This window comes from Rissa tridactyla, chromosome 5 (genome assembly GCF_028500815.1).
Source record: "Rissa tridactyla isolate bRisTri1 chromosome 5, bRisTri1.patW.cur.20221130, whole genome shotgun sequence".
Taxonomy (NCBI): Eukaryota; Metazoa; Chordata; class Aves; order Charadriiformes; family Laridae; genus Rissa; species Rissa tridactyla.
In genome coordinates, this window is record NC_071470.1 from 42,358,987 (window position 1) to 42,377,356 (window position 18,370).

Genomic DNA, 18,370 nt, shown 5'->3' on the forward strand with positions numbered 1-18,370 from the left:
GCAATCAACGGACACGGGCTGAGAGCCATTTAACTTTTTATATGTTTTTCCATCCTTCTGTTATCAGTTCTATATCTTAATCCTTCTATGTCTGGTATGCATTGTGAATCACAGACCCGCTCTGGATGCCTGGCGACTGTTGGGCTTCCTTAAGAACATCATCATAACTTTTCCCACCCCAGAACTTCAGTGTATTTTGGTGCATGGACTTGTGAGTGGACATAAAACTTTCCACACAATATGTAATACACCTTACAGAGTTAATTTCAGAAATACAAGGTTTGGTCCCAGGAATCAAGGTATCAGTTTAATACAGCCACAGAACTATGTGGAAAAACAGTTTCTTGACCTCAAAGCCTAATGAAACATTGAATGTGTCCGCTCCTATTTTTAGGTGTATGCTCTGCAGTGCCGTATTCCTTAATATAAGGCTGACGAAAATGTTCCAACAGCAGACATTGGTTTCTCTTTGATAGCCAATGCATATCTCTGCTTTCCAAGTTTCTGTAAACACATCATTATAAGGAAGGCCAGTCTTTTCCCAGCCTTCTTTCTAATTATGCGCCTGCTGCCAGGAAACTTTCACATTTTTCTTTTTTTTTTTTTTTTTTTTCTTCACTACTAAAATTTAAACAAATGCCTGCTACAGACTTGGGAGAAGAAGAAGAAAAAAAAATCTTCAAAGCTGTTACTGTTATAAGTTTCAAAGTTACTAAGTAACACCAAATTCCTTTGAATGCTCAACGATAAACATTCGGCAAAAAAGTTAACTACAACAGTACATCATTGCTAGGTCACCAAATATGTCTTCCTTACAGAGTAATGAATTCCACAGGACAACTCCCCCCTCCCCCCACTTCCCCCCCCCAATATTTTGCTTGATTTTGGTTTAATTTTTGTAAGAAGTCATAGTAAGTTTTCTAAAACATCCAAGTCTCCTATTCATTGCCAACTCTCTTTTCACCCAGGAGTATCACCGGCTTCCTACAGAAGTCTTCTACAAAGAAGGCTGCGAAAACATTCCTATCTTACTACTCGGTCACATTTACTAACAAACTAACAACTAATTTAGCAAGGCTTGAGGTACGGAGATACACTCGGCTGCTGCCGCCACAACAGCATCCTTTCTGTATTTGGAAACACCAAGCGGATGGCCAAGGTCTGCAAATAAAGTGCACCAGCCAAACTCGAACGCACCCACAGACAATGTGCCAAACTAAAAGGGCAAGAAGCAGTCGTACGAAAAGGAAACACTCGAAAGAAACGCGGTCAGCCCGACTCGATCACAGCAACGACTTCATTTGCCCTGATGCCCTCGCTTTCTCTCCATCACCGCTTCTGCCGTGCCTTCGCTTCGCCTCACCCGCAGAAAACGCGTCCCGTGCGAACTCAGGAAAAAGCATCCTGCCATCTTACCTCGGCAACGCTTGCGCGGGCCGTTATCACATACCCGAGCGCAAGTTTTAGAGGGGCGGCGGGAGCGGAGCTGGGCGGCGGAGCGGGAGCGGAGCGGGAGCGGCGCGGCTACCGTAGGTACCCGGCACTATATAAGGGCGGGCGGCGCAGGCAGCGCGCCGTGACTCAGGGAGCCTCCGCCGGCGCGTCCCACTCCGGAGGCTTCACGTTAAGAGTCCCGCCGCCAGCCCGCGCTCCCCCGCGCCTGCAAGAGGCGTTACCGGGCTGCTGGGAACGGCAGGGAAATGCGGGCTTCCCGCAGCGAATCGCCATCGGGATCGTCTTTCCCTCATGCTGCAGACTAAGTCTTAATTACTCTGCCATGGGAGCTGCAAGAACTGGGAGGTTTTGATACGCTTTTTGCCAAAAAAGGCTCGGGTCCCATGCTGGAAGTTCACTTTCTTCCCCCCAGGAACTCGGCATCCATAGCCAGCAGAAAAGCTTGAGAAATCTCTGATAAAGCAGAAGCAGACGCTGCAGCTGCCTGGAAAGCAGAGGAAAACAGCCATACTGCCCTACAGCTGCACAAAAACGTCGCCACGAGAGTTTACATTAGCTTTTCTGCGTAGGAAAAGTTTCCATGATCTCCACAACATTTTTGTCTGCACAACAGAGCTGGTGGGATGGCTGCATGTTTTAATGTAGAACTGCAGAAGCAACGTCTCAAGTCATTCTTCTAAGCTTTTTAATAATTTTCTGTTCCTTTTTAAATAACGCTTATGCCACTGCGCATCACTGCCAAGTCCCTGAGTTTTCAGGTTAAACTGAATTTGAAGCTTTTTTCAGAAAAAACGTATCACTATTGCACGCTTTAGTCACCTGTTTTATAAACAAACTCCTGTGTTGTCTTCACCTGTTAAAGGATATCATCAGAGTTCAGAGAAGATTTACAATATGTTACAAAAATCATGCTATTTTGCAGACTAATTATGCAAAACCATCCAGAGTGCCAACAATTACTGTAAATACAAAAATTACTACTGTATATTCCACTAAGGGCATCACTTGGAGGTAGTTGCGTCTTTTTTTTCCTTCTTTTTTCCACAAGGAGACGAAGACTGAAGAACAGATTCTGTTGTTGGTTCACATACCCTTCCTACCAGAACCCACTTGGTCTGGATTCAGTGCTTTCTTACAGATTACATGCCAACATCAGTTTCATAAGTAATCACAGAACACAACTAATCATTAGTAACATCTACTTAAACATCTGCTTAAAACAAGATGGACAATCTCAAAAGACACGTCTATAAAACCTCTATTCTCAAGCCCACAGAGGTCATCAAGAACACTTGAATGTTCTACAACGTGGACAGCAAAAAGTGTACGAACATGATGCCTTTTATCTCACTACTATTAAATAACCTGGACAATGGTTAAGAGATATTAAAACAGCTGAAAGTAAGGGTGCTTCTCTTTCTCTTTTTAGCTCCACTTTCCAATCGGTGTGTATTGCAGTCCAGCTCTAGATGCCTGGAATCTGTTGGGCTTACACAAGAACATCACCAAACTATTTTCCTCCAGCTGGTATGAACCCCCAAGGTAAGCAAGACCTGTACCTGAGACACTTCATTCTACGGTGGATGATGCAGAACAAGGTGGCACTGAAATTTCCCCTGCTTACTCAACCCCCTTCACCCTTTTCACCACCCAACCCTCTTTAGGACTCAGAACTCACTCTGCAACACTCAACGGCTCCCAGAACAACACAGGGAGAACACAGCAAAGCTGCCATCTAGGAAAAAGGGAGGGGGAAATAAAGCATCTCCCCAGTGCTAGAACAGAGTGTGACATGCCAGACCCCAGCAGCGAGAAGACTGGCACTGAACTAGCACTCTGTTTCCAATTCTGGTACGTGACTATGGGGAAGAAGCATGGTAGCTCATACACATAGTATTAAAGATAGCACAAAGATAAAAAGAGCATCACTCATCACTGATCAGGTCTCTATATGATTTTGGCTAAGTATGCTGGTCAAGGAGAGTATTTTATCTAACACGCAGAACACAGTTCAGCCAGTAATACCTGCAGGTAACGTAACACACACAACAAAGAACAGACTGATGTACAATAGGAAAAGCCAATTATAGAAAAACCGTATTTGGACATCACGTGTCTTAACTGCACCTTCTCCTTTGTATTTGATTATAACAGAGTGAGTTAATAGTGCAGTAAAGACAACTGAGTGCTCTGACATTTTCTTCTGTCACAGCTCTTACATTGCACATATTTTGCACATATGTTCCAGGAATTTTGGAGAAGAATTTTATGTCTATGCATGTATGCTCATGTGCACTTCACGGGGATGGAAGATGAAAGCAAAAAGACAGCTTGTGCACATCAGCTTAGTTCAAGACACTTGCTTCACTGTGACTCCACAAGCATAACTGGGCACGGAAAGTGAAAACGAAGCTCAACTTACTGGGAACCAAACAAGAGGCACAAAGTGAGATAGAGATCCAAAGAGAAAGGAAACAAAACCATATGCTTAACTTAAAGCTTAATGTGATCTGTGATTCTTTCTTGTAAACAACTTTGCCTATCATTCCAGCTCCAGGAACATTTGTTTCTAGTTTAAGGAGTTTCAAACTGTATGTACAGCAAGACTGGCAAACTAAAATGAGGGAAAACAATTTATATGTAAAAAGACAATTGCATACAACTCCGTTGAAGTCCTAATATTTAAATGAAATATTTAAAATGTAATGACGATTACAACAGTTTTGGGAAAAATGCAGTAAAAACCCCAAGTTAATTTCTGTGAACTAGTGGAGGTAATGGTAAATGCCATTAGTAAAACAGGCAAACACCAAACTGCCTGAAGTCATATAAGGGTTCTTTTTGCTAGCGTTCATTCAAACTTTGACAATCTTCACAAAATGAAGATTCACTTTTTATACCACCCTGTAAATAAAATGAAATTAGTATCGCTTAAAGTATGAAAACTAAAAAGGATGACTTCATGAAAAAAAGCTGAAAATGCAGAGAGAAAACCTTACGCCAAGTAATTACATCTGCAGAATCTGAGTGAAAACAAATGAAGATAAAACAACTCAACAGACTTCCCTAAACTACTACAGAATAATTCATAGTACTCAAAAGCAACATTTTTGCTTGCAGTGTATCTTCAACGAAGGAGGTATATTTTAATAGAATATACATACATTGTTATCCACAACAGCTAGTTGTCAGGTGCTACTACAATACAAATAACTCCACGCCTCTATTTCCTTTCTTCTATTTGCCTACTTGTTTTTTCTTCATTATGATATGCAAAATTTTAGCATCCTAGCTGCTGAATAAGAAAGACATTAAAAGCTACACTGCAGTGTGCAGTTCTGATCATGCTAGTTAAGACCAGATCTCTCAAATTCTTTAAATCAAAACAGGATGTTTTTCCAAAAAGAAAACAACCAAAAAAACCCACTAAAAAATTCTGAGGTCTAGCAAGAAGTTTTGATTGAGATTCAAATGGTCTTTTCTAGATGGGGGAGATACATGACATGTGATTCTTTTGGTCTTAAAAACTGAAAATTAATTAGAGAGGCCTATAAATCAACCCAAAGAGTATTCAGCTAGCCACAACGGAGATCTGCATCATATTACAGTCCAAACATTGTTAAGCTCAGATGGAAATGGCAATAACACAGGCACTGAAGGACTAGAAGAGAAAACTGAAAGAGTTTACAAGCTTTCAAACTGATTCATATGCAGCTGATTGAATTCAATGATTTATGGACGCCAATTCAGCAATCTCCCTGTTTTTCTTACATAAAGGAAATGCATCCCACTTACACTAGCTATGCAAAATAAGCTTTGACATGCCAAACATTGTGGATTTTTATTTTTTTCTTTAAACCAAAAAAAGTCTCTGTAAAATTACATCCCCTCCCCTACTGCACTTGAGAACATTTAAAAGCTTTGAGTGGGGATTACTAAACCAGGAACAGGACACAGATTTTCCTGCAATGCATGAAAGTTTGAGATTTCTTTAGAAAGCCAGAATGCAAATTTAGGTTTTCCTAAAAACAAAAGGGACTAATTACACCTCTGAAATGGCAATTGCTAAACATGTACCAGTCCAAAGCATTCAGCACTATTTCAAAATCTCTTGAATCCTGTATTACAAGCATCCTGTACTACCTAACTTTGCTGGTGTTGGCAGAGACTGAGGCCATAACTGTAAATTGCTTTGTTTAGTATTATTTCCTGTTGGCGAAATTCACATTGTCTGAACTAGGAGTACCAAGTTGTTTGTGGCTTCTGTTTTTCTTAGCACTTATGGAAAATAAAGGATCACATGTTTGGTACAAGAAAGATTATTTAAGCAAACATTTCCCATCACTTTCAGTTCTGTCAATACACACCATCAAAGTTATATGTTTTACAGACAGGAAACCATACCTAGAGCCAACATTTGAAAGCAAATCATACTGCAAAGTCTCTGATCTATTAAAACATGATTCAACAAAAATAAAGTGAAAGGAGGACCTCTTCCCAAACTTCTCATTACACACAGAGGAAAACAAAAATTAGAAGTTTCTATTGCTGAGACAATTTTCATAAGAAAGCAATTACCATTTTAATGGACATATATGTATACACACACATGTGTGTATATGTACATAGTGATGAAGTGACTCATGCTTAAGTCTTCTTTGTTATAATACAAATTACTTCATCTTTTAGACTAAAATAGCAAGGGTCTTCAGGGTACAAAATTGTTTAAATGAAACTGATTAGACTTACTCTGTAACCCATATGATGGCATGAAAAAAAAGTGGGTCTACTACATACGCACTTTCTAACAAGGAACTGGAACAGTAATGGTTGAACAACAAGCATATAGAGAAGCGAAGTATCCCAATGGCTTCCTTAAAGTACCGAGATACTTTGTTACTCGCATTCTTAGTCTGTTCTGACCATAAATAATCCATAAGAATTTCCTGGCCTGCACAACTACTGCTATGGCGATGTGCACGAGCTCTTGAAATAGCTACATTAAAATATAACAAAATATAACCCAGAAAACGATTCATTCATCAGACTGAAAAGGATTTTGACCCGTGTTAAGCTGCCAGTTTCACTAAGACCACAAAGGAGATCTATTTTGTAAGTTTTTGTCCAATTTCTTGTCTCTCCCAAGCTGTGCAGTTCGTTCTGCCCTGTATTTGTTTCCCAACTCTTGCAGCTTTTCCTTACACTTTCACTCTCTCTCACTCTACTACTTTCACCAGATTCTCTATTTTTTATTAATGAAATAAATTACAAGGACACCTGTAATATTCTTCTGTTTCAATCAACATATCAGGATCAAGAGCAAAATAACCTTGCGTAAGGCTTACCCTCTGTGGTTTTGTTAGCATTGTATCTATGGCTTCTTCTTTATTTCACAGTAAAATTGGCATAACACTCTTCAGCTGCGATATTGAAATCACATTTGCAAGCATCACTATGGGTCTGTGACAGGTCTACCTACACTTCAGATGCTGAAATTGTTAGGAGGATTATATAAAGTCACAGATGGTTATAGCAACTCAAATGTCACCCATAAGTCCCTCCAAGTTCCCAACTCAAATCGCAACACTACATTCGCTCCTTTAATACTCCTGATATGCTAATAATGAGTGTGTTGTATCTTTCAATTAGTTACACTTTAGTAACTTACAGCTGCTATAATTGGGAGGCCTGTCAGTAAAGACAGAGAAGCTGTTTCTTCTGAGTCAGGCTTCCGCGCAATATTTAAAATGTTTTTCAGTAGCTGTTTATGAGCTGATCTGGTCACAATTTCAAGATCAAGGCATAACTTACTTCCTTTCATCAGGATGTCAAGCTCATAGTGCATGTAATTGTTTGCTATAAAGGCTGTGAATTTAGGAGACATTCTGTTGCTAACGTTTTAAACCAGAGCAAACAGGCCAGTATGTTAAAAGTTCCTGCCGAAGTTTGTGCCCACAGCTATTTAGCTTTCTCTGTTCTAGCTTTCACACAGTCAGCAGAGATTACAGCTGCTCCCTCATCTACTGAATGTTTCTGTTGTGTTAATTCTTCCTGCTCTGAGTAAGTCTGAAGTGAGAAGGTGAATGGTGTTCTGTGCCTTTTCCCACCAGGAATAAGACCTTTTAAATTCAGCCCATATAAGCAGAAAAAAAACCCCCAAATGTCCCAAAATACTAGGGATTACGATTGCAGGTTATGAACTTCATACCTATGTTTAAAACAGTAGCTTACTCGCTTTTCTGACATCACAGAATATTTTGCCACCAAGTCATTTTGTTATGATTTGCTTATCTATCAGCATTGTCAGGATGTTTCTTTTCAGTACTCATTTTCTTCCCTTTCTCCCTTTCCTACTGTTCTCAACTGCAAAGACACCTCAGTGTCTCAGGGGTGCATAGACACCTTTTCTAGATTAATTTCTAAGTTTTCATTAGAACACTGCAGTAAACAAAAACTCATAATGTGTTTTCGTAATGCCTGAAATTATCTACAATGGGGTTTTTTTCCCCTGGCAGAGGAAGACTCATTTATCTTCAGGCTGCTAACCAACGGGGCTGCCAAAGACCCCTCCTTTATAAACAAAAATCTATAAAGACCTTTCAGAAACATGAGAAAATATGACAAACACAGCTTGCGTTCTTCAGCTTTGCTGGCAGAAGATTACAGAAGGACGACGACAAGTTCGTGAGCCTTGATCCCCTGTATTTACCACTTCGCTTTTCACAACGGAAAGCGGCCTCCTGCAGACAGACTGCTTCCCCGGCTTCCCCGCCATCTCCCCCCCTTCCTCCAACCTCTGCTCGTATTCTGAAATCCTCCAGCTCCAACTTCCTTATTTGGTTGCCGGCACTGTTCTTTGTCTGCCTGAACCCCTCCGGGCCGCGCCGCCCCCGGCTCGGCCGCGGCCCGGGCTCCAGCGGGGCCACCCCGCCCGGGCCCCGGGCGAGCAGCGGCCATGCCCATGTAAGGAGCACCTTCCCCGGGCGCCGGCGGCCGGGGGGGAACGGGGGGGCGGCCCGCCGCGGGCAGAGGCCTCGCACCGCGGCTCTCAGGCCGGCTTCCAGCGGGGATCCTCCCGACAAGCGCCGTCCAACTATTTCTGGTTCCTCGCTTCGCCCCCCTGGAGCGGCCGGTACCTCTAAGAGCCCGAAGCCGCTGCGGGTTTCCCGGGCGGTACCGCTTTTGAGGCTGCCGGAGCGGAGTGTGCGCGAAACCACTGGCAGCAAGACAAAGGGAAATGAAGTTACAGAGTTCCAGTGTGAAAACTCACGGATTCTTGCCATGCTTTTCATTGTTCTTTAGAACAGGTTACGGCGTGTCCTTTAGGGATTTAACCGGTGCTTTCTGCAGAGAAAAAGGAACCCCTCAACAGTGCTACCTGTTTTTTAAGAAGTGGCTGTTCTGTTATGCTACGTGAAGAAAGCAAGCGAGACTAGTTTTACTAGCAAAATATCCCTAAACTCTTTTAAGTGGCATCATAAAAGTGGCATACCTGCTGGCAGTCGGTGTAAATTGTCTAGCAGAACTCTCCCTACTCTTATTACTGTTGCTTGAGACTTAGTTTTAGTAGCGCATCAGGTACTTCATGAGAAAGAATTTACAGTGTAACTCTAAAGTAAGACCAGCAGCGAGCAAGGAAGAACGCTTAAATAAAAGAATTAGCTCTGCTGGTCACTGTATTTTTTGTTCACATCTTTTAGATTTAGTCTTTTTGAAGTGGAATATCACACAGGCATTTATGTAACAGTCATTTTTTAAAAAAATGCCAAGGAATCCTGCAGGAAGTGATTCCTTTCTTTAAATTTAAATGTGAAAATGGTAACAGTTCAGGACAATATATACTGAATATGTCCACAGTGACAACTGAAACAAACACAGTTAATATGCGGATATCTCTATCTGACTAAGGAAATTATTGAGCTGTGACTCCTTAAAAGGAATATGCTTTATGAAGTGATTATTCAAAATTAGTAAAAGTCCTGTGACATAGTCTTCCCTAAGGCAGCATGACAAGAAACAGTATTTTGCAACAAATTAAAGAAGAAGTTGTAGCTAAACTTCTAACTTTCTAGTTCTGTTGGGGAGTCTGGAAGCATTCCCATATGTCTCAATATGGTTCCTTTAGTATTAGGTTGTGAAAAGAAGTCCTTAAGTAATGCCAAAAGCTCTTCCATTATTGCAAGCTCCTTTGGATGTTTGGGTGAAGCAGAAAACAAGTAGCAGACTGGAACAAAGAGAGCACTGCGCTAAGTCACTGATGTACAGGGCAATAGTGACTGCTCCTGGGCACAAGTGCATGAAAAAAAATTAATTAGGGAGAGTACAAAGGTGCATTTATAACTACCTTCCCGTAACACTCGTTCAGCTGCACCCAACACATTAAGCCAGTTGTATTTTTAGCTCAACAGAAAACCGACTCTGGTATTTTAACATTGCATTCTTGCCCTCAACAGAGGCCTGAACAAGTTTGTTTATTTGTAAGAAACTCTCAAACTAGAAGAACTTAAGGAAACTGCTTAGTAAGATTAGCAGAATAAGAAATATATTGACCACATCATATTTTCATTACATACATAAACTACCATGCTAAAATGCACCTCAGGAAAAAAAGAAACAACCCACCAATCAACTTATGGCAAAGTAAGAAACATATAGGAACAATTTAGTAGAATTTATGTCCAGAAAAATCTCCTGCTTTCAAGTTATCTGTTTTGAGATAAATGAAATTAAAACATTCATAACTGACAAAGAAAATGCTAGAATTAAAATACAAAATACAGAAATGCTTTAAGAATAAATTAAACAAAAGCCTTAAGGACATATGATTGTCAAATAGTAATTTAAAACAAAATGGATATCTCATGGAGGTCATCCTCTGGATTGCTAAGGGCTGCAGGCACTACTGGTTTATTTCAGAACAACTCCATCATCTCCAGCAGGTGTTCAGGCTACTGACAAATAACTCACTGCTGATTCTGCAAACAATTTGCCATCAAGGCCCTGTCATCTGACATCAGTTCTTCTGAATGGAACAAATGACACTATAACATATACGTTCAGGATAGGAGGACATACCCTTCGACCTTTGAGGTGCTGCTCTACATTTGTTTTTTTGCTGCTGTGCCATATTTTCCTTCTGCAAATAAAAGTATCTTTCTGCTGAATGAGGAACTCACAATGCTCTCAGGAAAGCTATCTAAAAATGTGGATAAATGCAGATGAAAGCTTAGGCCTCTACCCTTGCAGAAAGGATGATCTCCCAGAGATCTGGAAGTTACTACTCAACTGACTTTCAATGATAATTCCAAACCTCTCTCTGTCTGGTCAAACAGGTTTCAAAGTACAGGTTTGTCTCTCTCTAAATACTCCACATAGTTAAATTGCTACCATTGACCCCAGTGGCAATCTTTCAGCCAGTAGAGCATACGTGTTCCCCAAGCCGTCTTCTCATTTTGGTAGCTGCCAATTTGTGTTTGCACAATTGAATCCTTCCTTCTTCTCCCGCAGTGAACCCTCCCACTCAAACTGCTCCACTGTAAAACTGCACACAGTAAATCGATGGTTGCAACTAGACTGAGCCATGGCCGAGTCTTTCTCCCGGGCTTGAAGTGCTGCCCTCGAAGAACCACACAGTCTGCTGTCCCACCTGCACTTCTGCCAGAGTGTACTTGTGCTGTCCAGCCCCACATCAATGTTATGGCAGTATTAAGTAGTCAAAAAACCTGAAGGCTCTGCAGGAGTAGTAGAATAGAAATGTGCCAGGAACGATCACATCATTAACCCAATGGGCCTGAGTACTTCTGAGTACTTCTATCATCTGAATACGAAGCTATTAAGTCCCGTGCACAACCATTTATTAGGTTTAGAATACTGGCAACAACTCTTTCAACCTGCTGCTGGGGAGCGCTGAATTCATAAACTATAAAATCCTTTATGAATATTAAAGGAATTATGAAAACAATCAAAAAACCCAAGCACTTTATCAGTAAAATAAAACTGAATTTCTGTACTTGTGTTCAGCCTTGTAATAAAAATTAAGAATACTGGCATAACTGCTAAAACTTTTAGTAATATTGTAAAGCATATTCAATAACACATAATCGTATTTCTCAGACTTAACACCTTAACATATTCTGGATGTAGAGATACACATACTGCTAATAATATATTTTAATACAGCACTTCAACAAATCTCCTGCCAAAGTATGTGAATATACATTGACTTAACTGATAAAAATTACTCTTTACAGATCTGTTGTACCTAGACACCTGAAACCTGAACACCATTTTTTGTTTTTGTTTGGAGGAAAGGGGTTTGGTTTTGTTTTTTAAAACATAAGTGATGTGGAAAAAGAGGCACATATGATGAACAGCGACAGACTCAGCACAGTTCTGTGTGGAGTTCAACCGGTTATCTCTTGCTCTTTTGAGAATTGAGAGTTTACTTCTAACTTTGGTTACTTTCTTTTAAACACTTACTTTTATTTGGGCAAGAAGATATATTTTGTCAAGCCTTATCCTTTGGCTACTTAGTTTCTTCAGAAGCCTTTTGAAATGGACTGTGTTGAAAGCCTTTGGAAATCCAGTGGACTGTATCAACTAGACTTGACTCATCCACGTGGCTTTTGTTGATTCTTCCTAATAGTTTTAGTAGATTTATGAGGTGCTACTTCTGTTTGCAAAATATTTTTTTTCTCCCCAAAATGTCACATTATGTTAATAATTTTATTATTCTAATTTCTTTATGCTAGATCATACTACTATTTCTATATAATCTACTAATTTTTCAGATACTGGGCTCATCAGTCAAGAGTCCCCTGAAACTCCCCAAAAACTCTTTAAAAATCAGTGCTATATTTGCTGCCTTCAGTTTATTAGCTAAATATACTATTTCAAAACATGGTCCCAAATTGCTTTGGCCAATGTTTAATCTGTAGGCTTCATACATTTTTCTTTTTTAAAACATTTTAGATACTCTTCAAAGAAACACATGTCCACATTGAAACCAAGATAGTACTGCTTGCTGCAAATTTCTCCCAGAACTTTCATGGAAAGACGTGGAATGCACACAACCAAGTGTATAGACACCCATAGGCAGCCACACAGACATGGGCAAAAAATGATTATTTCTCAGTTTAAAATTAATCTGTGCGGTTTAGCTGACCATTAAAATATGTTTGCATGGAATCACAAGATAGATAGAGAGTAGACATTTCTACTTCAGCATTTTCACCATGATAAGAAAAACAGACAACTGATACAAGAAAGAACTCTGCAACATGCGCTACTTGCCTGAACTTAGTGTCGCATTAAATATTTAAACATAACTGTGCAGAAAGGCTTACCATATCTAAAAATATATATATTTTTTCCAAGTATCACAGATTTTTGTTGACTAAACGTAACAGGGACTCTAAAAGAAATGCCATCTTTTACTGAAACCAAAAAACATTTGCTTAATATCAAGACTTCGGTCAGAAATATTTAATTACTACACATAAATTTATTGCTTGAATTGAATTCTCATTTAACCTTAATGCATGCTTTTTTGATTACAGACCCATGTGAGCAACATTAACAATATATATATGGATATATATATGAATGAAAACCATGCATTCAGCGCAGAAGTACTAAAACATATCCTCATCCTTTGTAGGGGTCATGTTTATTGGATGCTCAGGAGAAGGACAGAACTTTTGAGCAACCAAAACCCACTATATGGTACAACAAAAAAGCATACATCCTGAAGTCCGGGACTGTCAAAGCACAACATGTTACAGACCTAATTTTGTCCTTTAGAAACTATGTTTCTTCTTCCTAGACATTACAACATATTTAAAGGGGAAAAAAAAGACTTCAATAGTAATTTGCAATAACTGATCTTATGGGTAATGTACTCCTAGTGGGAGTTCAGAATGACTTAGTGTGAAGATGTGTGGACAAGATTTTTATGCTCTGTTTACATTTTCTGGGAGCTTAAGAGAAAACAGTCTGAAATAAGCTGCAGCTAACATGCTACAGGAAATGAAGGAAGAGAACCAGACTTCTCAAGAAAGATTTACATTTATATAATGGTGATGGCTATGTTTTGGCTTAGAAAAAGGAATGCAATTGTTCTGAAATACACAGAAAAGCTGTTGCCTGGTGCTTCTCCTTACTTAGTGGATCATGAACCACTCCAACACTGTATCAAAATGCTTTTTAAGAGAGCTCTTTCACCACTGTATGGTCCTTTGTTTACAGATCAAAATTTCTTGTATCAGCAAGTCCTCTCTCTCTATGGTAACCAAAGAGACACTAAACAGCACAACCCTCACCTATGCCAAAGGTGTTGGTGTGAAACCCACCAGGGCATTTTCCATGCTTACACGAGAAAGTGTTCAGTTTGTTCGTATGTAGTAATATGCTCTTCAAAGTAAAGAACCGTCTCTTATTAAAGATGTCCACAGCACGTTGCTAGAACCTGCAATCACTTGCTTACAGCTTTGCAAAATTTCCATTTGTGCTGAAATAATCCCATGGCAAACATCTGATCAGAATATTTTTGTTGTCTTTTTTTAACAGTTTTATACAAAGAAGTTTTAGGTGCCTTTGAAATTAAAGCTTTGAAGTAGAAATTAATGAAAAGGGAATGTACTTCTTACATCTTAAGAATGTTCTAGCATGTGAACACTTCTGTGCAGAACTAGTTTATTTGGCAGAGGATCTTACTAGTGCCAGAAATAAGTCTTTTTTTGATACATGAAACTATGCCTATATTTGGCTAGATCACGAGCTCTTTTATTTAAAACCAACCAAACAAAACCCCTTCCTACCAAAAATTAAGCTTTGCACATGCTCAGTATGACATCAGAATTTCCAGCCAGACTTTTTCCAGCAGGTCAGAAATCCATGGATCATACTCACAGGATGGTCTACTCTAGATCTCTGGACTGTTAGTGGCTTAGCAGGACTTTCCTAGAAATCCCATTCTGAATCACAGATACGAGGCATGAGAACTGAAAACAAGGAGTTTGTCTCGCCTCTTTTCCCAACATTTGCTCAGGATGACAACTGGGCAACTGGATGAGATTCTGTATGAAGGTGAGAGTAAAGATTAAAGAGAATCATTAGAAGACTATACAACTAACTTCTTGTACTTGACTTTATGAACTTCTTTTCACGTAATTTTTTGTGATATGTATGGGTAGAAATGGATGAATAAACTTCTCCAAATTAGTTTTAACTTAAATTTTCATCTAGTCTTACATGCTCAACTTCCACAGAACTCCTTTGAGAGAATTTGCACCATACATCTCTTTCTGGGCTTCTTACCAGTATTTTTGGGAAGCATCAAGTTTTGCATACATCAGCTGTTCAGCTGAGATGAAAATAAACTGCAAAGGAATATGGTATTGTAAAGCTTCATTTTCAGAAAGAAAGTAATTTTAAGACAAATTTGTTTATACTGCAGTAAGCCTGAATGTTAGAATGCTACGTTTCATCCAACCAGGCTTATTGGAAGAGTTTTGTAAATCTGTGAAGAGTAGTATAAGACTGCACGTTTTGATGCCTCCCTAAGATGTAGATGACATGTTATTCTAAATTACTGCACAGCTATCACTAAATTTTTTCTATCTAATTTCCAGTTAATGCTGGGTGGTCAGGTTTTTTCCCATTTTCTTTCCATTTTCTGGACAAGAATCAGTAAAAAGACTGAACTACATATTAAAATAAAACTTCTGCTGTTTATCTTGAATTTTTATTAAAACTTTACCCCTCTCCCTATGCAATTCTATTAGAAACATAGTGGTTTTCACTTTAAACTCAGTTAAAACGTGCAATAATATGTCCACACTTCTGTTATAGGACAGAAATACCAATCCACAGATATCCAGAAGATTCTGAAGTATTCTCCAGTTCCTTTTCTTCTCTAAAAGAGGATTTTTGATCATTAAAAGTGAAAATTAAATAAAAATAAACCTGGAAGTCTCTTTAAAAACAAAGTTGAATAGGTATCATGGAGTGGCCACTGATAAAATATGCTGAAAAGTCAATGAAGAAGTAGATATGTAGACTTTCTTAAAAGCATTGAAATTCTATTTATCTGTACAGGTTTTCATTATGTACAAAAACTTTGTAAGTATGCAGTTTCCATGGTTTAAAAAGACTATGCTCTGTAAAATCACAATGTCCTGGTTTCAGGTAAAACAGAACCAATTTTCCGTTCAGTAATTTTACTTTTTAGCTAAGCCTCTTCTAACTAACTGAACCCTGAAATTAACAGCATATTATAGGGACGCTGTTCATTCTGAGAGTGACAAGACCTGATTATGCCAAGGAATGGTATGCAGAGAAGCATGTATGAATTCTTGTAAACAACATTTTGCTTTCACATGGTTGTAGCAGTTTTTAAGATCCTATTTGAATTTGTAACTAGGCTTTAAAATTATATCAGACTAAAAGAATGCAATGGAGAGGACAGATAACAGCTGCTACCTGATGACACATAGGTACTAAGAATCTTTGATACTTTCCCTTTTACAGTTTTAGTTAGGCCTTTTTTGACAAACCTAAACAACACACAACATTTGAGTTCCAGAAGCATGACAAGGACTGCTATGTTTGAGCAGTGCTTCGTGGTCAGGGATGCTGTATCTCAACCAAAACTTTTAAAGGTAAGAGTTCCTTTGAGAGGATATGCCGAGGGAGCAGTGCTGCAGGCTGGCGCCTAGGCAGCACTCTGGGATGCCAAAAGGTTTATGGACTTCTACAAGCATCCATTGTAAAGAGCAAGTGCAACAGCAGTAGAGAGCGGTTCTTAGGCAGGAAGTTTAATTCATTCATCATTTGCATATTCACTAATTCGACTGATATCAACAGTATGGATGTTGTCTGCTTTGATGAGGAAGGATAAGTGGAGGGTCTTTTAAATCTCTTGAAGCAAACTTATCTTCTAGACCAACAACTGCACTTATCCAGAGGAGTTATTTTAAAAGCAGTTCAGTGTAATTTATTACATATAGTATGATCAAAAGGAAAAAAAATTAAAAACAACCACCAAAGAAACAAACAAACAAATAGTCCCCAAACCCATAGCAAATGAGGATTTTTCCATATCACAAAAACATATTCCCGGCTTGAAAAAGGACTGCAATGCAGACTCCTATCAATTGCAGCTCCTATCAATAAACTGATTCACTGACCAAAACTTGACTTTTAAGAACAAGCTTGGTCTCCTTTTTCCCCAGCAATGGGTGGCTGCCAATAAAGATGACTGATGATTGTATATTTTCCCTCGAAATTCTACTATTTTGATCAAACTAAAACCATAATATACTTGCAGCAAGGCTTTTGCTACAATACTATATAACATGTATGGTTCATATTTGGAGAAACATAACACCTTTTGTTGAAACACAGCCCTTACGATTAATATACACTAACATATGCTGGCTTACAACATTTTATTATGATTACCTTGAATTTACAGAACTAGCAAAATCTCTTTTGGAAAAAAACCACCCCCAAAACACTAGGAATTCAATAAGGGTGGCGGAGGGGGGTAGGAGGGGGGAGAATAAGACAGTTCCCCAATATACTCATTGCCAAACATATTCTTGGATTACTTCTTTGCCAAATCCAAAGTAAATCTTTTTCTGGGTTTGGCATAATGAGAGCTCCCTATAGGTATCTTGTATAACGGAACATTGTTTATTTTGCTGCAGGGTCTGTTCAGTTTATGGAGAGTCTGTTCTGAAAGAACTACTGTGTTCCTTTTACAACTTTATGCTCTGCCATTCTGTAAAACCTATCCTTCCTTCAGCTTTTAGGAGGAAAAGAGGGGGTTATCTAATCCTCGCTAAGATATTCCACTGTGTTAGTTGAAATTGGTCAGTATTTAGAATTTTGCTGTAGGATGTTTATGGGATTTTGCTGTAGGATGTTTATGCTAGAAGACTTTGGAAAAATAAGTTGTTTAACATACTGAAATCAGCACTTACAGAATATACTATATAACACGATAGGTATACTGTCAAGACCACTATCCAAGAGTGTCTTGGGGCCAGGAAAATACCACTGTTTCTAAATTGAATCAATCTTTCTTGTACAGAAATTTCTAAACCAAACTCCCATTATGATGACCTGTTCAAAGTAACAACTTAACTGTAAGTGTCTCTCACTAAATATTTATAGACTGATAAAATAAAAAGGTCTTTTAGGCAACTGTTAGACAACTAACAGTTGTCTATGGCTGTAATGAGATTTTTTTTGTATGACCTCTCTCTCACACTAGATTTGCTGCAATTACTATAAATTATTTAAATATTTTATTTTTCATTATAGAAATATTTTACAGAGGTTTTGTACTTTAAAAATAAAATAACCAAAATTCCTTGCTCAATTATCCAATGGTTGTAAAATAACCACCCTCTGCAGAATTCATTTACATAAGTAACACTAGGGGGAAAAGGAGAGTGGTCCTGGAAAAAGGTTTAGCCATATACATTTATAGGTGGCTGGGTAAATACTTTGAAGGATGTCTCCATCTCTTCATGACAGGCCCTCAGCACTGTTCTAGCCTCACAGGGGAAGGACTCCCAGGTGGTGTGTGGTTGCTATGCCAACTTTCTGATATTGCCAACCTAAAAAAGATGACCATGCTGGAAGATTCAAAGAAGAAAAATTATGGTGGCAGCAGGTTTTACTTCATCAGTCCTTGCCTAGCCAGGAACCATACGGAACTGCTGCTGTGAAGAAGAATATGAAAAAGCTCATGTTTCAATCTCAGGAATTGTTCAGGGCACACTAGAGAGAAAGACTCGATACTCAAGTTTGTCCCAAGAGGCTTCTAGATTTCAAACAGCAACAACGTAACATTAAGAATCTAATCTATGTGTGAGGAGAAGGTGAATGCGTAAGAATTACAAAA

General features: G+C 38.9%; 1 protein-coding gene across 13 annotated transcripts in view; it reads right to left on the reverse strand.

Annotated features, from left to right (window-relative positions):
* Positions 1-18,370, reverse strand: part of PALLD (palladin, cytoskeletal associated protein) — a 198,083-nt gene that overhangs the window by 65,357 nt on the left and 114,356 nt on the right. Inside the window, exon 1 of one of the 13 annotated variants that reach the window (XM_054201829.1) lies at positions 8,250-8,403. The exons of 11 other annotated variants lie outside the window; for them this stretch is intronic. The gene's annotated coding sequence lies outside the window, so the exon portion shown is untranslated. Of the gene's footprint in view, positions 1-1,416; positions 1,582-8,249; positions 8,404-18,370 lie in introns of those variants that run through there. One more of the 13 variants, XM_054201828.1, reaches the window with a different exon arrangement.